Source organism: Nicotiana sylvestris, chromosome 2 (genome assembly GCF_000393655.2).
Source record: "Nicotiana sylvestris chromosome 2, ASM39365v2, whole genome shotgun sequence".
Taxonomy (NCBI): domain Eukaryota; kingdom Viridiplantae; phylum Streptophyta; class Magnoliopsida; order Solanales; family Solanaceae; genus Nicotiana; species Nicotiana sylvestris.
In genome coordinates, this window is record NC_091058.1 from 47,713,104 (window position 1) to 47,738,094 (window position 24,991).

A 24,991-nucleotide genomic window follows, 5' to 3' on the forward strand; every position below is an offset into this window, starting at 1 on the left:
GTATTTTTCCGGATTTTAAACAGTGTTTCTTTCATATTTATCTTTACATAAAAAGTGGCTAAATTTCGATAACTTTTAGAATTGTGGCTATTTTTGAATGGCCACTTGTAAATCAAGCCATTTTTGAATTTCTCCCGATCTTTTTTAAGTTATCCTTCTAGCTTATTATGTGAGTTTAAGGGTATTGGGCTTAGGGAATGGGTTAGAAGTTTGGGCCTTTATGACTAGATTTGCTTGAAATTAACCTAATTAACTAAAAATCTATCCATCTAACATCAAATCTTACCTATTAAATAGAAAAAAACAAAGATATAAATATTACAAAAAATATTAATTAGCCCTACTTAAGTAAAAATAATTATTATAATAAAACTAACCGTTAAAACAAAATTATTTTGGTATTTTCAAATGTCATATTAAAATAAAAATAAGGTACTATTTTTGTATTTATTATTTATTTTTTAGTTTTACGAAAGGTATATAAACTAAAAGCAACTAAAAAGAAATTATTATTTTTTTGCAATTTTTATTTTTGTGATAAAATAAAGTAGAAGAGTCAAAACTAATTGAAATAGCGATATTAGGCCTAAACTAAATATTTAAGCTAACAATATGTAAAATCTTGGGGAGGGTCAAAAATTACATGTCTACAAGATGTATTCATGAATACAGCGTAAAAATAGACCTCTCTAGTTGTTTAAAAACGGAAAGTGAATTAATTAATGGGATAGACTCCTAATATAACTCAACAAACTCAATTATAATATGCAAAATTATTAATCCAGTTAAGGAAAAGATTTCCCAGACGAAAAATACCCAAAAAACAAAGCAATATTCAGAGATTTAGTTCATCCTTTTTTTCGTGGTATATACTTACAACCTCTTCACCAACTTGGTGTATCCAACTGTATGAATATGTATTCTGGCTAGTTATATAATGTATTCATGGTAGAATTTTAAAAAATACAGTATGTATAATGTTGTATTCATTATATATACTTTCCTTCATGCTATGTTTCTCTAACAAAATCTTAATACATCTAAAAGTCACTATCTACAATCTATATACATTTCATTAGTTGTATTCATTGATTTTCTATTTTTATTGAGAGTATTTTATTGTATTTTATTGTATTGTTATTTTAAATACAAATGGATACAGTTAGGTTGAAAATGCAGATGAATACAGTTAGAATTAATAATGTATTTAAAAATGTTGTTTTATGAACTCAAATACATATAAATGCATCCAAATACAACAGTAAAAAATGAATTGATTTTGGAACCCAGTACTTAGGCATTTTCGATCTACTAAAGTTCATAATATCTTCCGCCAACTGTTATTGGTCTGTTTTCTTCAAATCAGGCTTTACTGTCACGAATGCACATGGCGACTCGCCCTACTGCTCATCGGGCCTTGCCGCTACAGATACCTCTAGTATTGCTGGATGTAGATATAGGATATTCTCGACCTCGACACTACTTATGTTTTCACCACCAGAAATGATGATGTCCGTTGATATGTCTTTGATTTCTATATATCTGTCGGGATGCTTAACTACTAGATCACCAGAGTGACACCAGCCTCCAGCAAAAGCATCGTCATTAGCTTTAACAATCAAAAACATTATCTAGGGTTTAATAAGGAGGTAGTTTTATATAAAGAATGAGAGAAAAATATTAGAGAGAGTGATTAATGGCTTAATGGTAGGAAGTAACCATAAATATATATTTTGCTATAAAAATTAAAAGGTAGCTATAGAAAATAATATATTAAAAGGGCTTTTATTTATAATAGATAGGGTGTAAAGCTTTTCTATAGGAGGTAAAATTTCCTTTATTTTTCCTAGACGGTATATAATTGACACTGTATAACAATGTTTAAGTATAATTGGCATTTTATTGGCCTTAAATTTAGTTTGGCACTAGTAGCCCAAAAAAATTGGCATTAAATAACCTAATCCCAACAGACACGATTATATAACCCCTCAAATATAAGGGGGATTTTTAAGATTTTGTCCACCCTTCACGCTTGCACGATGCATCCCTTCAGACGCGTAACTACCCAGTCGATTAAAATAAAAACAAATGCAGAAACTATATAACCTTCACAAATCAAAAAGGGTGCAAAGTTTTTTTAACAATCATGGTAGTTGACTATCAAATTTCAGAATTCATATTCAATAATTAGTGTTTTCTTCAAAAACAAATTTCTTAATTTTTGTAGTTCAAAGAAATCGGTTGAAGAAGGTTTTCAATCTCTATATAGAAGAACAGATTCAATGAATACTTTGCCAATTTTGATACAATACGGGGGACACTAGGATAGCAACAACTGATTTATGGATAATTCAATTGAAGGCGTGGTAACTGGTACAGATATTAAATTTGGTTATATTGTTTCTACGCTTTCAAAACAATTGATGGTTGACACCACAATTAATTTGCTTGAAATCAAGTACGAATGTGATGATGATTCACCACCAATGATGATACAGAATAATATGGGATTGCGTGTATATATCGAGTTGAAGAAGAAAAATTATGCGTTTAATGAATATCCACTGTGTTTAACAGTGAAAGAGATAGATATGCACGCTTTTAATTGAACGAGAAAAATTCATCCGTCTTCCTACAAATTGCTAGTACATATGATATACATAATAGTGATACACTGCAGTTGATTGGGTTTGATAACGTAGATGATTCTAAAGTTGTAGATTTTGATAAAACTCCAATAATAGATGATCCTCTAACTAGTACTGTTGTGGAAGGCCAACTTTACAAGGACAAGGAGACACTAATGATGGTGTTGAAAAACTATGTTATTCAAAAACGAAATTTAGTTTAAGGTTGATCGATCAAGTCCATCAAGGTATGATTGTATATCTAACTTTAATAATTGTATACAATCGTGAATTTTTTACATTAATGATGGTCGATAGTTTATTTAAATTTATTTACTATTGTGTAAATTTGGATGTTGTTAGATAGTGCCTGGTATGTGTCAATGACCGTTGTACGTGGTTTTTCAAGTCTTCATCTCTAAACAAGTCAAAAATATTTAGGATTAGAAAATTCAGTAAGGATCACACATGTTCAGCGAGGGATAGATTGTTTACACAATGTGTAACTACTGCTCCTGTTATTAGAAGAATTATTTGTGATAAATATGTTGATCCTAAGATAATATACACTACAAAGGACATAATGAAAGACATGAAAAAATATTATGGTATTGACTTAAGCTACTGGAAGGCAAATAGATCAAAGCAAAAGGCACTTTAGTTTTTGAGAGGAGACCCAAGTGAGTCGTATGCAAAGTTGCCGAGCTACTTATATATGTTGATGCATTCTAACCCCTGGTCAGTTGTGAGTTTGAGAAAATCAAATGAAGGACACTTCATGTATGCTTTTGCCCCATTATATGCATCAATTAAGGGATGAGAATTTTACAAATCTGTTGTTGTGGTTGATGGAAGATTCCTTAAAGCAACATATAGAGGAACGTTACTCACAGCTTGCTCGCAAAATGCTGGAGGTTTATTTTAGAAAAGCTCTATTATATTTCATTATCACATTCATGTATATCCATGTATCACTTTGTACATCAAAGTTTACTTGTATGTATAAATGTTCATATTATGTGTATATCCATTTATACTTATATTTAGTGTATATTTGTGCATATTGATTACACAACCCTAGGTATTTAATCTCTCCTCCCCCATCCAACGCATGTATGTTATTGTAAAATATTACATATTGATGTGCGTATACTGGACACTTAATAAATAGTATATATTTATAATAAACACTTTGTTGAATAAATATAATTAATATATTGTGAACATGCAAGATTTTACCTCTTGCATATATAATTGTTGATTCGGAGAACGATGCCTCATGGGGGTGATTTTTCGAAAGGTTCAAAGAAGCATTCAGTGACAGAGATGGCTTGTGCATTGTATCGGACAGGAATGAAAGCATAGCGAAGGCAGCTTCAATATTGTATCTACAAGTTTCTCATTGTGTTTATATATGGCATCTATGGAATAACATAAAAGACAGATATAAGAGGAGCCAAGAAGAGCTAAGAGAGATATTTTTTGCTATGGCAAGAGTATATACTGTTCAAGAGTTTAATCACCATATGATAGAGATGGAACAAATATATGGAAGAGTGAAGGATTACTTATTTGATATTGGGTATCACATGTAGTGTAGAGCACATGCAAAAGTCAATAGAACAATGAAAATGACTTCCAATATTGTAGAGTCATTAAATTCAGCAACTAAGGAAGCGAGGGAACTTCCTGTACAACAATTACTAGAAGAAATTCGAATTTTGATCAAGAGGTGGAACTACACAAATAGAAATATTGCACAAGCGACATTTACAAAGCTTACCATAAAATACAATGTTATATTGGATGAAAATCTTGAGGCATCACATCATATGATGGTATGTTTATATTATATAACATGTTCTTTATTTCATATTCATGTTTGTTTACAGAAACACTCAATAGGGTTAATCTTTTGTATTAGTTACATAAAGTCTTGACTAATATTGCTTTTCTACAAAATATAGGTGAGACTATCAACTGAAAACTTACACTCAGTTATTGACAATTGGAGGTTGTTCATCGTTTGCCTTAGGAAAGTACATATAGTTGTAGAAGGTTTCAGTTAGATCAAATCCCATGTCTGCATGCGTGGGCGGTTTTGAGGTCAAAAAACTTGGAGGGTGAAGATTACTGCTCTATGTACTACTACAATGAATACATGTTGAAAGCATACGACATTCCAATTTATCCTCTTCTAGATGAATGTACATAAACAATACCTGCAGAGGTATTAGAACAAGTTGTGTTGCCGCCAGTTGGGAATAATGTGTCTGGAAGACCTAAGAAGTGAGATACAAGAAGGTTTCAAAATCAAAGGCTAAGAGGCCAAAGAGTTCATGCGGACATGAAGGCCACAATAGGAGAACATGTAGAAATATACCTAATCACCACTGGGTGGTCTTGTTCCCAATAAATTATAAGAATTATTAGTTTAAATAAAAGGCAGACCTTAAGTATAAATGATTGATGTATATATTATCACACCTTCTTTTTACCACCCCGAAGGGGGTATAAAAGAGTTTTTTCAATTTAAGTGACAATCGAAATGAGATTATTTTATTTAGAAATCAGAGTCTCCATTTGGGATAATTTATGGTGTCCCAAGTCACCGGTTTAAAAACTCGAATCAAGGAAGTTTGACTCTGTTTTACAGTCCGCGAAACACAGAAATCTGGGTAAGGAATTCTGTTAACCCAGGAGAAGGTGTTAGGCATTTCCGGGTTCCGTGGTTTTAGCACGGTCGCTCAACTATTAATATTGGCCTATTTATTTGATTTTAAAATATCCTTGAAACCTATGGGCATTTTTATTCCCCTTTTTAAAACCGCTTTTAATAATTCAATTGCTATACAACTAATTATTTGATTACACGTTGTGAATTATGTCACGAAAATTGTACCCATGATCCACAACATGTTTATTTTATTAACAAGATTAAATTGTGGCTGAGTCACATAAATGTACCTGTCACGACCCCAAATACCCGATCGTGATGACGCCTATCACATTACTAGGCAAGCCAACCCAAACCATTAATCACAGCAAATTTCTTTTATAAAACCATTTTCTAACACGACTTTAAATCTTAATTTTCATAAGAAATGTATAAAACAGCTTGCAGAAATCAACAAAAACATTAAACCAACACAGCCCAAACATCTGGTGTCACGAGTCTAGAGCCTCTAAATATACAAATCTGACTGTCTAATACATAACAAGTCTAAAATGCAAGAAAACAAAGATAAGAGGAAGAAAGCTGGGTTGCGGATGCCATGCAGCTACCTTGCAATCTCCGACAAACTCTGACAATGCTGAGGACCCTCACTGTAATGACCCGGATTTCCCACCCTCGAGAGCCGTGATGGTGCCTACTGATGAAAGCTAGGCAAGCCAAATTATTCTAATTACTTAACCTTTTCCATTTTTAAACCATTATCAGTGATGGGTAGATATCATACAAATAGCGAATATAATTAAGCGGAAGACAAAATCTGACAATTTATCTTAATACAAAACTACGGAAGTCTAAATACAACTCTACCCAGAATTTGATGTCACAGCTTCACAGACGGTCTAAGAATATTACATACAAAGTCTGAAAGATAAAATATACATTGTTTCTGAAATGAGTAAAGGAAACAGGATAAAGGAAAAGATAGGAGGTGACGCCAAGGCCCGCGGACGTCTGCAGGACTACCTCATGTCGCCTGTGTGGACTGAAGACAGCACCCTCACTGCGATCCAAGCACTCCGGTATCAGCATCTGCATACAGTGCAGAGTGTAGTATCAGCACAACCGACCCCATATGCTGATAAGTGCCTAGCCTAACCTCGGCGAAGTAGTGACGAGGCTAGGACCAGACTACCAAATAAACATGTGCAATATATCGTACAAAAATAATAGGAAGCAGATAACAATGATGGCAACAATGATCAACCAGTGATATAAATAACAGGCAACAAGAACACCATAAATGTTTCTCAACAAATATAGATATAAGTGCAATCAATTTATCAAGTCCTTCAAATATAAATCTTTCGCCTATAAATCCTTCAAGTAATAATCTCTAAGATAATATGTTTTTCAATGAATATATTTCGAATATATTTCCTTTAAATAAATATCTTTCAAATAAGCATCTTTCGAATATAATTCTTTCGAGTAAAGGTCACCTTGTGACGCCTCATTCACTTAACATAAAGTAGAGTACAGCTTCCAACCCAATTAGGAAATCAACAAGAAAAGATGAAGTTATTTTTAGAAATCATTTGATAAAGAAGATACCCTTTTCAATTAAAGTACAATATCGAATGAAGCATTATCTTTAATACGAGAAATCAATAAATCAAAACATAGTAGAAATTCCTTTTTAGGTAAAGTACAACCTCAAACAGTTTAAGGAAAATTTAGTTGAGAAATCAATTGAGTTAAAAAATGTAACAATTATTGAAATTTGGAGTATTGAACATATAAAAAAAGGGTAAAAACAGAATATCAAGAGAATTATAAAGGAATCAAAATCCAACCACTAACAAGAATAAGGAAAACAAAGGCAGATTTCACTTTCTTTTCACATCTTGTTGCAGGCGTGCAACCCGATCCCATTTCCTATATCTCGTGGCGGGCGTGCCACCCGCTCCCATTTCATGTATCTCGTGGTAGGCGTACCACCCGCTCCCATTTCATTATATCTTGTGGTAGGCGTACCACCCGCTCCCATTTCATTATATCTTGTGGTAGGCGTACCACCGCTCCCATTTTATTATATCTTGTGGTAGGCGTACCACTCGCTCCCATTTCATTATATTTTGTGGTAGGCGTATCACCCGCTCCCATTTCATTATATCTTGTGGTAGGCATACCACCCGCTCCCAGTTACAAGCAAACAATAATCACAAGGAATCCTGGTAAGGGAACAAGAGCAATATAACAACTTCCCGGCAAGGGAACAATGATATTTCAACAACATCCCAGCAAGGGAACAATACTATTAAAACAAACATCCCGGTAAGGGAACAATGGTGATAATAACATATGAAGCGCAATAAACCACAACGGAGTCATAACAATTATAATACAAGACTCACAGGCATGCTTGACACCAACGTATAGATACTCGTCACCATGCCTATACGTCGTACTCCACAATTAACATGTAGCAAATAAGACACAACTCCTAATCCCTCAAGCTAAGGTTAGACCAAACACTTACCTCGCTTTGCAACCAATTCAAAATTTCAACAAGTCTTTGCCTCACGAATTCGTGCCCGAAATTCTCAAATCTAGTCATAAACAATTCGAGACAGTCAATAAAAATTATACGAATTAATTCCATATGAAATTCTACATTTTCCATTAAAAATCTGAAATTGCACTAAAAATTTGCCCGTGAGACCCACATCGCGGAACCTGACAAAAATCATGAAATATAAAACCTCATCCAACCACGAGTCTAACCATACCAATTTTACCAAAATCCAACATCAACTCGTCCCTCAAATCTTCAAATTAAACCAAGAGGGTTTCAAAAATTTTCCAACTAAAATCACCAATTAAATGCCAAAACTAGTAATAGATTCGGGTAATCTAACCAAAATTAAGTTAAGAACACTTACCCCGTTATTTTCTCTGAAAATCTCCCGAAAATCGCCTCTCCCCGAGCTCCAATTTGATAAAAATGGAAGTCCCATTTTCAGAAAACATTCTGTCCAGAAAATGTTGTCCAAAGAGAAAATTCAGCAGCCTTTTATATCCGTTAACCTTCCGAAATCCACCCGAGGCCCTCGGGACTTCAACAAAATACACCGACAAGTCCTAAAACGTGATACAGACTTAGTCAAAACCTCAAATCGCATCAAATAATGCTAAAACCGTGAATCACACCCCAATTCAAGCCTAATAAAACTAAGAACGTCCAACTTCTATATTCGATGCAAAAACCTATCAAATCAAGTCCGATTGACTTCAAATTTTGCACACCAATCATAAATGACATAACGAAGCTATGAAAATTTTCAGAACTGGATTCCGACCCCGATATCAAAAAGTCAACTCTCCGGTCAAACTAGGGACCTCCAAATTCGATTTTGGGCATATAACCAAGTCCCAAATCACGATACGGAACTACCGGAATGGTCAAAACTTTTATCCGGGTTCGTTTGTCCAAAATATTGACCGAAGTCAACTCAGTTGAGTTTTAAAGCTCTAGTTCACAATTTAATCTATTTTTCACATAAGAACCTTCCGGAAAATTATATGGACTGTGCACGCAAGTCGAGGATTTATTGATAGCACTTTTTAAGGTCTTAAAATACCGAAATAATTATTTAAATTAAAGATGACATTGTGGGTCATCGCACTTACTCTGCCGCTCGGGCACCTGGATCTGCACACAAGGTGCGGGGAGTAACGTGAGTACGCCAACTCAGTAAGTAACTAAAGTAAATAAGTTCTGAAAGTAGTGACGAGCAGTTTAAAAACATATAGAAGAGTGAACGACAGATTATCAAGTTAAACTCAACAGTTTTAAAACCAGTTTCTTCATAAAGCTTCAGTTTCATTTGAAATACCTTGAATTCATTTACTTAGCAGTTTTCAACAGAGGCTTATTTTAAAAGAAGAGTGAATTCAGCAAAAATATAGTAAATGGGCCCCTCGAGCAAGGTATCACTCATAAATATAGCCTCTCGGGCAAGCCTCTCAGTCACTCGTGAATCGGCTCTCGTCACTCCGTACTCACACTCAGCACTCAGGCTCAAATACACCTCATAATAGTAATAATCATAATAATCGATGCAGCGTGCAACCCGATCCATAGTTTATAGTCGACTACACTCACTGGGGGTATACAGACTCCGGAGGGGCTCCTACAGCACAAACGCCATATCGGTGCGGCGCGCAGCCTGATCCAATATATATATATCGTTGCGGCGTGCAACCCGATCCATCTAAGTATTACTGCGGCGTGCAGCCCGATCCATAATATTTACATATAATATTACTGCGCGCGTGCAACCCGATCCATAATATTTATGGTCCTCACCATTAGGTCCTCAACCTCTCTCAGTCATTAACCTCACAGTCACTCGGGTATAACGGTAGAAATTAGAGACCTTAGTCCGAACAGTTCTCATATTAAGAAGTAGAGTGATAAAACCAGTTTAAAACAATAAACAGGTAAAATATGTCTGAGGATATGCTTTTAATCAAATAGAATGAGGAAAAATAGTAAAAATACCCCTAAGGGTCTCAATAGGTCGGCACAAGGCCTCAAACATGGCGTACAACCCATAATACAGTATAAATATCTAAAACATGAGATATCATAAGGTTTCAAATCAAGTACGCAGCTTAATAGTCGCTATGAGATGGACCAAGTCACAATCCCTACCGGTGCACGCCCACACCCTCGTCACCTAGCTTGTGCGTCACCTCATTTATCAAAACAATTCGAAATACCGGGGTTTTATACCCTCGGTTCCAGATTTACAATGGTTACTTACCTCAAACCGGGTGAATTACTACTCTGCGATGCCTTTGCCTCTCGCCTTGGCCTCAACTCGTGCCAAATCTACCCAAAAATCAGAATCATAACATTAGAATATGCTAAAGGATCGAAGCCCAAGCGAAAATAATCAAATTATACCAAAAATCCCATAATGGCCAAACCCGACCCCCTGGCCCATGTCTCAAAACTCGATAAAAATCACATCAACGGAAATGCTTATCCTCCCATGAATTCATACATACCAAGAATACCAAAATCCGACCACAAATGGCTCCTCAAATCCCTAGATTAAAGTCTCAAGTTTCTAAGCCCTAACTCCCCAATTTAGGCTTCAAATTCCCCAAATTTCAAGTTTAATTAGGTATAAATTACAATAGGATCGAGTATTAAGTCCAAAATTCTTACCTACAACAAGTTCTCTTTGATTCCCTCTTTATTCCCTCTCAAAAAGCTCCAAACCCGAGTAAAATATGGTGAGATTAGGCCAAAACTCGCGAAAATGGCTTTTTAAACATTCCGCCCAGCGATCAGAAGTCCTTCTTCGTGAACGCGGTCAAAACCTCTCGTTCGTAAAGAACAAAAATTCCATTGACCAAAATTCTCCTTCGCGAACGCGACCACATCATCGCGAACGCGATGCCTTAGCCTCACCAACCATCGCGAACGCGGTCAGGCATCTCGCGAACGTGATGCATCCCATTCCGACCCTTCGCGAACGTGGGACCCCCCACGCAAACGCGAAGGCCAAATCTCCATACTCCCTTCCTAACCCTTCGCGAATGCGAAGAACAAAATGTCTGCAACAACTGAAACCAAAATCTGCATCTTCCTATAACTTAAAATGGTCCGTTCAACCATCCGAAACTCACTCGAGGCCCTCGGGTCCTCAACCAAATATGCCAACATATCCCATAACCTCATTCAAACTTGTTCCAACCTTCAGAACGCCCAAAACAACATCAAAACACCAAAATCACATCGGATTCAAGCCTAAGAATTCCAAACACTTCTAAAATGCTTTCGATCAAAATGTCTATCAAACCACGTCCGAATAACCTAAAATTTTGCACACACATCCCAAATGACACAACAGACCTAATGAAACTCCCATATTCCATTCCGACCCCTATATCAAAATCTCACATACCAATCGGAAAATGCCAAAATTCCAATTTCGCCAATTCCAGCCTAAATCTACTCCGGACCTCCAAAACACATTTTGATCACGCTCTTAAGTCCCAAATCACCTATCGAAGCTATTCGAACCATCAGAACTCATATTCGAGCCCTTTAACACATAAGTCAACATCCGGTTGACTTTTCTAACTTAAGCTTACTCAAAAGAGACTAAGTATCTCAAACCTTACTAAAACCTCTCCGAACCCGAACCAATCAACCCGATAACATATAATACAGCTGAACAAGGCAATAAGAAGCAAAAATGGGGAAAATGGAGCGGTAATTCATGAAACGACCGGTCGGGTCATTACATCCCCTCCCCCTCTTAAACGAACATTCGTCCTTGAACGAGTCAAGAAACATACCTGAAGCCTCAAATAGGTGAGGATATCTACTGTGCATCTCGCGCTCGGTCTCCCAGGTAGCCATCTCCACGGGCCGACCTCTCCACTGCACTTTCACGGAAGCTATATCCTTTGACCTCAACTTTCGAACCTGATGCTCCAAAATTGCCACTGGCTCTACATCATAAGTCAAATCATCATCTAACTGAACCGATATGAAATCCAGAACATGAGACAGATCTCCAATATACTTCTAGAGCATAGAAACATAAAATACCGGATGCACACTTGACAAGCTGGGTGGCAAAGCAAGCTCATAAGCCACCTCCCCAATCCTGCGAAGCACCTCAAAGGGCCTAATGAACCGAGGACTCAATTTCCCTTTCTTCCCAAATCTCATAACATCCTTTATGGGTGAAACCTTCAACAAAACCTTCTCGCCAACCATGTAGGACACATCCCGAACCTTCCTGTCAGCATAACTCTTCTGCCTCGACTGCGCTGTATGAAGCCTCTCCTAAATCACCTTCACCTTGTCTAAAGCATCCTGCACCAAGTCTGTACCCAATAGCCTAGCCTCACCCGGCTCAAACTAACCAACTGGAGATCTACACCACCTCCCATACAAAGCCTCATACAGAGCCATCTGAATACTCGAATGGTAACTGTTGTTATAAGAAAACTCTGCGAGCGGTAGAAACTGATCCCATGACCCTCCAAAATTAATGGCACAAGCATGCAACATGTCCTCTAATATCTAAATAGTGCGCTCGGACTTCCCGTCCGTCTGAGGGTAAAAATCTGTGCTCAACTCCACCTGAGTACCCAACTTTCGCTGCACAGACCTCTAAAACTGTTAAGTAAACTGAGTGCCCCTATCTGAAATGATGGAAATTGGGATACCATGCAAACGAACAATTTCTTGGATATAGATCTCTGCCAACCATTCGGAAGAATAGGTAGTACACATAGAAATAAAGTGTGCGTACATGGTCAGTCGATCCACAATCATCCAAATAGCATTGAACTTCTTCAAAGTTCGTGGGAGCCCAACTACAAAGTCTATGGTGATCTGCTCCCACTTCCACTCTGGAATATCCATCCGCTGAAGCAAGCCATCCGGTTTCTAATGCTCATATTTCACCTGCTGACAATTGAGACACCGAGCCACAAATCCCACAATGTCTTTCTTCATTCTCCTCCACCAATAATGCTATCTCAGATCCTGATACATCTTCGCGGCACCTGGATGAATGGAATACCGCGAACTATGGCCTCCTCCAGAATCAACTCCTAAAGCCCATCCATATTGGGCACACATATCCGGCCCTGCATCCTCAATACCCCATCATCACCAATAGTCACATATATGGAATCATCATGCTGAACTCTGTCCTTGAGGACAAGCAAATGAGGATCATTATGTTGGCGCTCTCTGATGCGATCATATAAGGAAGACCGAGAAATCACACAAGCCAATACCCGACTGGACTTCAAAATATCTAACCTCATGGACCGATTGGCCAAGGCCTGAACATCCACTGTAAGAGGTCTCTCCCAGACTGGAATATATGCCAAACTCCCCATACTCACCGCCTTCTGGCTCAAAGCATCGGCTACCATATTGGTCTTTTCCGGATGGTACAAAATAGTAATATCATAATCCTTTAGCAACTCCAACCATCTACGCTACCTCAAATTGAGATCCTTCTGTTTGAATAAGTGCTGGAGGCTACGATGATCAGTAAACACCTCACAAGACACACCATACAAATAATGCCTCTAAATCATCAACGCGTGAACAATGGCAGCCAACTCCAAATCATGAACAGGGTAGTTCTTTTCATGGGGCTTTAATTGACGAGAAGCATAATCAATAACTCTACCCTCCTGCATCAACACACACCCAATACCAACTTTCGAAGCATCACAATACACGGTATATGAACCTGAAGCTGATGGTAACACTAACACTGGAGTTGTAGTCAAGGAGATCTTGAGCTTCTGAAAGCTCTCCTCACTCTCGTCCGACCACTTAAATAAAGCACCATTCTGAGTCAACTTGGTCAAGGACGATGCGATAGATGAAAATCCCAGAACAAACCGATAATAATAGCCTGCTAAACCAAGAAAGCTATGAATCTCTGTAGCTGAGGACGGCCTGGGCCAACTCTGGACCACCTCTATCTTCTTTGGATCAACCTGAATACCCTCGTTGGACACCACGTGCCCCAAGAATGCCACTGAACTAAGCCAGAACTCACACTTGGAGAGCTTTGCGTAAAGCTTCTCCTCCCTCAATCTCTACAACCCAACTCTCAAATGCTCCGCGTGCTTCTCCTGACTACGCGAATACACCAGAATATCATCAATGAAAACTATGATAAATGAGTCGAGATACGGCCGGAACACGCTGTTCATCAAGTGTATGAATGATGTTGGAGCATTGGTCATCCCAAAAGACATTACCAAGAACTCATAATGACCATATCGGGACCTGAAAGCCGTCTTAAGAATATCCAAATCCCTGATCTTTAGCTGGTGGTAACCTGAACGGAGATCAATCTTGGAGAATACTCTCGTTCCCTGAAGCTGGTCAAAAAAATCATCAATGCGAGGCAAAGGATACTTGTTCTTAATTGTAACTTTGTTCAACTGTCTATAATCAATGCACATCCTCATAGTGTCATCCTTCTTCTTCACAAATAGAACTGGCGCACCCCAAGGCGACACACTAGGCCGAATGAACCCCTTGTCAAGGAGTTCCTGAAGCTGCTCCTTTAACTCCTTCAACTCCTCTGGTGCCATGCCATACGATGGAATAGAGATGGGTTGAGTGCCCGGCACCAAATCTATACCAAAATCAATATCCCTGTCCGGTGGCATACCCATCAGGTCTTGAGGAAACACATCAGGAAAATCCCTCACAACTGGAACAAAATTAATACTGAGAGTCTTTGTACCAATATCCCTCACAAAGGCTAAATATGAGAGACAACCCTTCGCAACCATACGTTGGGCCTTCAGAAACGAAATAACCCTACTAGGGACGAAATTAGTAGAACCCCGCCACTCAATTCGTGGCACTCCCGGCATAGCCAACATCACTGTCTTAGTGTGATAGTCCAATATAGCATGACATGGAGATAGCCAATCCATGCCCAATATGATATCGAAACCACCATACATAATAACAAAAGATCCACTCGGGTCTCTAGACCCCCATCATACAGGACCGGTACACACGGTCTACAACAACAGTATTGCCTACCGGAGTAGATACACGAACAGGTGAAACAAGAGACTCACGGGGCGTATCCAAATAAATAGCAAAGTATGATGACACATAAGAAAAGATGGAACCATGATCAAATAACATAGAGGCATCTCTGCGGTAAACTGAGACAATACCTATAATCACAATATCTGAAGCAGCAACATCTGATCTACCTGAGAGGACATAGAAATGAGCCTGACCACCACCTGATCGACCTCACCCTCTAGGGTGACCCCTAGCTGACTGGCCCTAGCCCCTAGCTGCCTGAGCGGGTGGTGAAGTGACTGGAGCTGAAGTCGAGGGCTGACCCCTCTGCTGAGATTGACCCTCAAGAAGACGAGGACACTGCATCCTCATATGCCCAAACTCCCCACACTCATAACAACTCCCTAGTGCTGGAGATGGGTACTGAAGGGAACCCTTGGCACCGGAATGACCAGTAGAAGGATCTGGCATGGAAGAACCCTAAACTTATGGAGCACGGGATGAACTCTGGGCTGGAAGCGCACTGAGTGATGAATGGCCCTGATGAGAACTGTGAGAACCATGACTCGATAATGCCCCATGATAACCTAGGCGAGCTGACTGAGCCTGCCTAAATGGACGGCCTCTGCTGTGCTGAAACTGACCCCTCAAAGGACCACTACCAAAGCTACCAGATCCCCGAGGCCTCTTGTCCTACCTCTCCTCTCGCTCTTGGCGACAAACCGACTCAATCTCACGGCGAACCTCCTCAAAAGTAGCACCTAACACTCGTTCCCTAGTCATGAGAATCCGAAGGTAATATGTGAGGCCATCAACGAACCTCCTGATCCTCTCACGATCTGTGGGAACCAGCCAGACCGCATGACGAGCTAACTCAAAGAACCGCATATCATATTGTGTTACAATCATCTCTCCCTGACGCAACTGCTCGAATTGCCTACGCAGCTCCTCTCGACGAGACTGTGGCACATACTTCTCCAAAAAGAGAACAAAGAACTGCTGCCAGGTAAGGGGCGTTGCACCAACATGCCTACGCCTCTCATAAGCCTCCCACCAAGTGAAGGCAACTCCAGAAAACTGAAAGGTAGTGAAAGCGACCCTATTGGTCTCCAGAATACCCGTTGTACAAAGCATTCTCTGACACTTATCCAATAAACCCTGAGCATCCTCGCCCTCAGTACCGCTAAAAGTCGGAGGCTGAAGTCTACCAAATCTCTCTAATCGATGCTGCTCGTCGTCAGGCATAACTGGTACCACATACTCCTGAGTTGGTGCAACCGGCTGGGCTGGAGGTGCCCCCGGTGTCTGAAATCCCTGCACAACCTGCTTAGGTGTGCTAGCAATGAAAGTCTGGGTGCCTCCCCCGGCCTGAGAAGTAGCTGCAGCCGTAGTAACTGAGACCGCCTGAGCCAAACCAGTACACACTGATTAAATCTGAGCTAAAGCCTCCTGAAGGCCTGGAATCATAATAGGCACAACTAGTGCCTAAGCTGGTGCTGCTGGAGTGTCCGTAATTGGGACTTGATCCTGAACTGGGGCAGCTAGTAGATCTGCAAGTACTGCCCTAGCTGTTGTGCGGGCGACACCCCTGCCCTACCACGGCCTCAACCACATCCTCGGCCTCTAGTGGACCCAGCTGGTGGTACTGGTGGTCATCCATCCTGACCGGTAGCACGTGTCCTCACCATATGTTAGAGAATGGAATAACATAAGTTTAGTACTCGGATCAACAGATTCGCACGATAAGAATTTCAAGAATATAAAGTTTTTCCTAAAGGTTATGCAGCCTCTCGAGGATAAATACAGACGTCTCTGTACCGATCTGCGAGACTCTACTAAACCGGCTCATGACTCGCGAGACCTATGTAACCTAGGCTCTGATACCAATTTGTCACGACCACAAATACCCGATCATGATGACGCCTATCACATTATTAGGCAATCCGACCCAAACCATTAATCACAACAAATTTCTTTTATAAAACCATTTTCTAACACTGGTTTAAATCTCAATTTTCATAAAAAAATGTATAAAACAGCTAAAAATATGCGGAAATCAATAAAAACATTAAACCAACACAGACCAAACATCCGGTGTCACGAGTCTAGAGCCTCTAAATATACAAATTTGACTGTCTAATATATAACAAGTCTAAAATGCGGGAAAACAAGGATAAGAGGAAGAAAGCAGGGTTGCGGACGCCATGCAGCTACCTTGTAATCTCCGACAAACTCTGACAATGCTGAGGACCCTCACTCTGCCGCTCGGGCACCTGGATCTGCACACAAGGTGCAGGGAGTAACGTGAGTACGCCAACTCAGTAAGTAACTAAAGTTAATAAGGTCTGAAAGCAGTGACGAGCAGTTTAAAAACATATAGAAGAATGAACGACAAATTATCAAGTTAAACTCAATAGTTTTAAAACTAGTTTCTTCATAAAACTTCAGTTTCATTTGAAATACCTTGAATTCATTTACTTAGCAGTTTTCAACAGAGGCTTATTTTAAAAGAAGAGTGAAATCAGCAAAAAAATCATAAATGCCCTTGGGCATGGTATCACTCATAAATATAGCCTCTCAGGCAAGCCTCTCAGTCACTCGTGACTCAGCTCTCGTCACTCAGCACTCAGGCTCAAATACACCTCATAATAGTAATAATCATTATAACCATTGCGGCGTGCAGCCCGATCTATAGTTTTTAGTCGACTACGCTCACTGGGGGGTACAGACTCCAAAGGGGCTCCTACAGCCCAAGCATCATATCGTTGTGGCGCGCAGCCCGATCCTATATATATATATCACTACGGCGTGCAACCCGATCCATATAAATATTACTGCGGCATGCAGCCCGATCCATAATATTTATAGTCCTCACCATTAGGTCATCAACCTCTCTCAGTCATTAACCTCACAGCCACTCAGGCGTAACCGTAGAAATTAGGGAACTCAGTCCTAACAGTTCTCACATTAAGAATTAGAGTGATAAAATCATTTTAAAACAATAAACAGGTAAAATATGACTGAGGATATGCTTTTAATCAAATGGAGTGAGAAAAAATAGTAAAATGCCCCTAAGGGTCTCAACAGGTCGGTACAAGGCCCATAACATGGCATACAACTCATAATACAGTATAAATGTCTAAAATATGAGATATTATAAGGTTTCAAATAAAGTACGCAGCTTAATAGTCTCTACGGGATGGACCAAGTCACAATCCCTACCCATGCACACCTACACGCTCGTCACCTAGCATGTGCGTCACCTTATTTATTAAAACAATTCGAAATACGGGGGTTTTGTACCCTCAGTTCCAGATTTACAATGGCTACTTACCTTAAACGGGGTGACTTACTACTCCGCGATGCCTTTGCCTCTCACATTGGCCTAACTCGTGCCGAATCTACCCAAAAATCATAATCATAACATTAGAATATGCTAAAGTATCGAAGCCCAAGCAAAAATAATTAAATTATACCAAAAATCCCCGAATTGGCCAAACCCGACCCCCGGGCCCACTTCTCGAAACTCGATAAAAATCACATCAACGGAAATCTTTATCCTCCCACGAGTTATGGCTATCCAACGGGATGGGATGGGACGAGACCAAATTAACGGGACGACATTTAAGTGGGACTGTGGCGGGACGGGACGAAATGGGACGGGACAAACGGGGTGAAACATTGATCTCATCCCGTCCCGCTAACAAACGGGATGGGACGGGACAGGACGGGACGGGACAGGTTCGTGGGCCTTAAGTGTATTTTTTTTTAAAAACGTCTAGTTTTTTGAAAATTACTATGTTTTTAAAGTTTGCAACGGCTAGATTTTTGACTTATTTAATAAACTTAAATGTTACTATGTTAAAATGAAAATTAGAAAACTAAGTAAAGAATTATAAATTATTAAAACAAAAGACTTGTAATGAAATATTTTAGTAATTATAAATTTATAATAGAGTTATAATTTATTTACTATAATTTCAAAGTATTAACCATTAAGTAACTAAGACAATTCATAAATAAAATTCAACGCTTAGAGCCTTTTATTTTATTAATAGAACTTTCAAATCTCAAATACAAATATAATTCTTTTGAAGAGCACCTAATCGACGCAGCCACTTTCTAGGAAGGGTTCTGTTTGAACTAGGCCTCTTAGTAGCCAATTACAAATTATCATACTAATATTTGTAAGCTCCTATATAGCTTCTTTGTAACTTATCAATAATATCTCTCGGACATTCTGTTGGAATTGGCAATGTTGATTGATGTTCCATGAGTTCCATGCCGTCATCGCTCCCAGTTAGTATCTCATTGTATTCTTCTTCTTCCCTAGTGGTTAATTTTTTAAAACCAAGATTTCTTCTTTCTGAATTAATCCAATCTCTGAATAATACGAAAATCTCTAGACTGTCCTCCGCTAATGAATGTCTATGATCTCCAATCTTAAATCTTGTTGCGCTAAAAGCACTCTCCGATGCTACTGATGATGCTTGAATAGCTAGGATATCTCGGGCCATAATTGAAAGTGTTAGAAAAGCCTTGCCACGCTCCCTCCACCATGACAAAAGTTGTTCATTGCCTTCTTCGTCTTTAATATTTTCCAATCTTTGATTAAGATAAGAATCAAATTCATCATCAATAGAGGAATCAAAACCTATTATATCATCCATATCTTCCCATAAAACTTTTGCTCTAGACATAGAAGCAGAAGGAGCAGTTTCACAACCAGTTGTATCCATAGATTTATATTTATCAAACATTGATCTAACATAAGAATATATGCTAGCTTGGAAGTTTTCGAGAGATGGTTGTTCATTTTCTTGAATTTCTCAATTCTCATAAATTTTACGAACAAGTCTCTTTGCACCTCTTAGTTTTAAAGATGGGTTAAGTAGAGTAGAAATTAAATAAACTTCGGGAATAGGGAAAAAATTTGCCCAAATACTTGAAAGTTATCACTTGATACTTGATAGTTGATACTTGATAGTAACAAAATATAGAGAATAATATAGAATATAGATAGAATATTAGAATGTAAGAGATTTGAGAGAGAAGATTGATTTTTTGTGGGAAAAATGAAGAAGAATTGGGGTATTTATAGTAGAAAATAGGGCCAAAGTGTAATTTAATAAACTTAGGAGTTATATTAAAAGTTTGGGAGGGAGAGGGTAGGGGTGTTTCGGGGGGGGGCTGTTTGGACCACTGGCAACGACTATTTTTGCAATTTAAGCCGTTGCCCAACGGCTAGTTTTTTTTAAAAAAATCTGACGGGATGCGGGACGGGACGAAACGGGACGGGACAAACGGGACGAAATGGTCGTCCCGTCCCATCCCGTGTCTCGTTTAACATTTGCCCATTCCATTTAACTTGAAGCAGGACGGGATGCGGGACGAGACGGGATGGCCCGTCCCGTTCGACATCCATACCACGAGTTCATACATACCAAGAATACCAAAATCCGACCACAAATGGCCCCTCAAATCCCTAGATTAAAATCTCAAGTTTCCAAGCCCTAACCCCCCAATTTAGGCTTCAAATTCCCCAAATTTCATGTTTAATTAGGTAGAAATCACAATAGGATCGAGTATTAAGTCCAAAATTCTTACCTCTAACAAGTTCTCTTTGATTCCCTCTTCAATCTCTCTAAAAAAGCTCCAAAACCGAGTCAAAAATGGTGAACTTAGGCCAAAACTCGCGAAAATGGCCTTTTAAACATTCTATCAAGCGATTAGAAGTCCTTCTTTATGAACGTGGTCAAAGCCTCGCGTTCGCGAAGCACAAAAATTCCATTGACCAAAATTCTCCTACGCGAACACGACCACATCATCGCGAACGCGATGCCTCAGCCTCACCAACCATCGCGAACGCGGTCAGGCATCTCGCGAACATGATGCATCCTATTCTGACCCTTCGCGAACACGGGACCTCCCTCACGAACGCGAAGTACAAATCTCCAGCCTCCCTTCCTGACCCTTCATGAACGCGAGGGTCCACTCCCGAACGCGAAGAACAAATTGTCTGCAACAGCTGAAACCAAAATCTGCAAATTCTGTTAACTTAAAATGGTCTGTTCAACCATCTAAAACTCACCCGAGGCCCTCGGGTCCTCAACCAAACATGCCAACATATCCCATAACCTCATTAAAACTTTTTCCAACCTTCGGAACGCCCAAAACAACATCAAAACACCAAAAATCACATCAGATTCAAGCCTAAGAATTCCAAAAACTTCTAAATTCCGCTTTCGATCAAAAAGTCTATCAAACCACGTCCGAATGACCTGAAATTTTGCACACACATCCCAAATGACACAACGAACCTACTGCAACTCCCGAAATTCCATTCCGGCCCCAATATCAAAATCTCACCTACCAACCGAAAAACGTTAAAATTCTAATTTCGCCAATTCAAGCCTAAATCTACTCCGGACCTCCAAACCACATACCGATCACGCTTCTAAGTCCCAATTCACCTCCCAAAGTTATCCGAACCATCGAAACTCACATCCGAGCCTTTTAACATATAAGTCAACATCCGGTTGACTTTTTTAACTTAAGCTTACTCAAAAGAGACTAAGTATCTCAAACCTTACCAAAACCTCTCTAAACTAGAACCAATCAACCCGATAACATATAATACAATTGAACAAGGCAATAAGAAGAAGAAATGGGGAAAACAGAGTGGTAATTCATGAAATGACCGACCGGGTCGTTACAGTACCACCATTTTTTTTAAAATTAAGTATCACAACTACGTCATGGGAACCGTACCCGTAGCTATGCTAATTTATTAGTTAACGCACCTAAAGCGAACTACGAGAATTCAAGGCATTTTCTACACTAGTTAAGATATTACGGTGAGGTTCATAGACTATGTGATTGGATGACACGCCTCAGTTTTATTAAAGGAAAAGTATTCAACTAAAGCGAACTAAGGATGTTCATATTTAAAACTAATTTGAAATTAAGTATCACAACTATGTCACGGGAACCGTACCTTTAGTTGTGGTAATTTAATTACGTGCCTAAAGCAAACTACGAATGTTTATAAATTATTCAACTTTTAAACTCAAACCAACTAGTATCTTGTTCAAATCATTGGAGTCTCTGATTTTCAAATGATTACTAGAAAATGAACTTATACGGTATTATCCAATTATCTGCACCCATCAACCAACTTCATATTCAAACATAAGAATGAAACTAACATAATCTTCTAAAAAAATAACAAAAGCTTCATAAATGATCATATAAGCACAAAAGAAACAAACCATATCGGGATTTTCTCAATGAACCAGAGACAAAGAATGAAACATGGACAAAATGAGGGCATGCCAAGATACATATTAAACTTGATTATAAACAGAGGACACTCAAAAGTGAATGACTCAGTTAACATTATGCTAAAGAGGATTAATGCAGTAGTATTACCATTTCATATATTTACTTAAAGAAACTCCAAATCTTCCCCTTAAACCAAACAAAGGCAAAGAAGGAACATGCTTCAACTTGATGAATTTTAAAAGCAACCTAACATGTTAATACTACAATTTTCATATGATCACCTAATCCATTAAACTTTGTTGACAGAATCTCAAAGATTAGAGCCTTAACAGGTCATTAGCATTAAAATGACGAGGATAGCTTCAGACATCCAAATCACTTTAGGCTAGAATAGGGAGTTTGATTAAATAGGTTCCATATTTATATATAAAGATCCCAAGCAATCAGACGCATTTGTTTGAACTCAATTTAAGTAGACAAAGCCCAACTTTAAGAAACAGAAAACTCTAACCTACTGCCTCGAACCCCAAATTTAGGATCCATACATAGAACACCATTGTTCAAAATATTTTCACAAAATGAAGACCAAAACATATGACCAACAGAGATTCAAGCGCAATCATATGAAGTTGAAAGAAACTGCCTCCAAACACTCCCGAAAGATCACAAATAAAGGCATTGATAACTCAAAACTCTAATAATTCAACTGAGGTCCAACTTAAGATATACAGAAAATTCATCCAAAGGTCATACTAACAAGCCATTTAAATCCATTTGATATCACTATTTGAAAATAATAACACATTTGATTCAATGGCAACACAACCTAAAGGGATCAGATCTTAAACGGAAATAACAGTACGTAACTCCGGCATCTTAAACCTAACGAATGAGGCTGAGACCAAACAGAAAATATCACGAAAGAAATTTCCGAGATTCAACTCACTCTTAATCTCAACAGAGCAAGACGTACCCAAAGGACTTAAAATAGAGCACATTCATCATTTCAAAAACTGACAGATTCTAGGCATTTAGTTTGTTTTAATCCAGAAATTTCATCATCATTTTAATAATACATCAGACGAGAGGAAAAGATAAGATAGGAACCTGAAAGGTGCAAGGTCCTTCCTAATAACAAAGAATCGTCAACAATGCTTCGAATCCCAAACTCCGAACGAGAAAAACAGCTAGATCACATAGGAACCATGAGCTCGATTTCGAACGGCACCCAGAACTTCAAACGACCACTATTTTTGAAACCAAAAATCCCAAACTTGCTATCCGAAAAGACAGTAATCAAAGAAAGAGTTGAAACATTTTTTTTTCGAATGTGAAATCGGAAATCAAAACTAGAATAAACTTTATGTTTCTTTCTTCTATTAACCAACTGGAATCAAAGAAGGAAAGAAAATCGGAATCAAAATTCAAAACCCTAATTTCTTTTCCAAAAATCTCTCCCCCAAAATCTTCCTCCAAAAAAACCAAAATATTCCTCTTCAAAATTTGTTCTAAGATATTTTTTTACACGAATAAAATCCTCCCTGCTCCAAGAGATCCTTACCTTATATATAAACCTCTAATCTTCTTGAAGCTTCTGCCAAAAATCCCAAAATCTAATTCGTTTGTAAACGATTTTAGGGACAAAGGGAAGGCGTGGATTAATTTCTATCCATCCACATATCCCATTCATCCAACAAATAGTTTCAGAGTGCAAAAATAAAGTGCAAATTTGGAGGGAATATTCTCGTTTTGTCAGAAATCCGTTAGGATTAGAATGACGTGGAGAGATAGTGCTCGTGTGTGAGTGAACTCGCCTGAAACTCAGGCGAGTTAGGGCTGGCTCAGATGAGAGAGAAAATGAGCAGTAGTAGCGCCACTTTTTAGTCTTCTTAGGTTTAGGGTTTGTTTTGAGGGGAGATATTACAAGAAGTTTATATATTAAGGGGGAAACGGGCGGATCAAAGGCGGGTTTGGGCTGGGGCGAGGGCGAGGGCGGATCAGGTATCTTATTTGGGCTGGGGGAGGGGGAATTAGGTCAATTTAAGTTCCCAACCCAATTGAACTAACCCTTATAATTTCGTTTTTCTTTTTTTTTTCTTTTTCTTTTCTTTAATTAATGAAAATCCTAAAACTAAATTCCTAAATTATCTAAATTTTAAAATTATACTAATTATGTAATAAAAAAAAATTATAAATATTACTTGATCCTAAATAAAAAGAAAAATCACTAATTCTAAAAATTAAAAGGTAAAATGTAAACATGAGCCTTTTTTTTAAATAAAAAAATTAATTAACTAATTAATCCTAAAAATATAAAAACAAAGATATAAATGCAATGCATGGCATTTTTTTGTATTTTTCATGATTTTAATAAAAGTAAACATGCATAAAAAATGCAAACAATTAACACAAATTCCTACAAAATCCTATAAAAGTTGCAAACAATTGGGAGAAATTTATTTCTTTAATTTGTAGGAGTATTTCACATAGGGAAAAAATCACGTACTCACGTATATCAAGTTTATTAAATAATTGAAATATTATTCAGTTCAAGTGCAAATCAAGTTATTTAAATTTTTAAATTAGAGGTTGAATTTTCGCATGTATATCAAAATATATTATATAATTTTGCTGGTCGAGATCAATACACTAAGATGTGTAGGGCCTGTATATCATCATGCATATTATTTCATAGACATGTATACATTTTTTTAGCACATGATTTTGAACTATTTAATCATTTTATATAAAGTTGCTTTACTATATTGTCATATTGAAGACTGA

General features: G+C 38.3%; 1 long non-coding RNA gene across 1 annotated transcript; it reads right to left on the reverse strand.

Moving 5' to 3' along the window:
- Positions 1–16,879: 16,879 nt before the first annotated feature.
- On the reverse strand, positions 16,880–24,148 carry LOC104219143 (uncharacterized). Its single transcript, XR_709174.2, has 2 exons — positions 23,315–24,148; positions 16,880–17,202 (listed from the first exon to the last, which is right to left on the reverse strand). It is a non-coding gene; the product is annotated as an uncharacterized lncRNA (long non-coding RNA).
- Between the last annotated feature and the right edge of the window lie 843 nt (positions 24,149–24,991).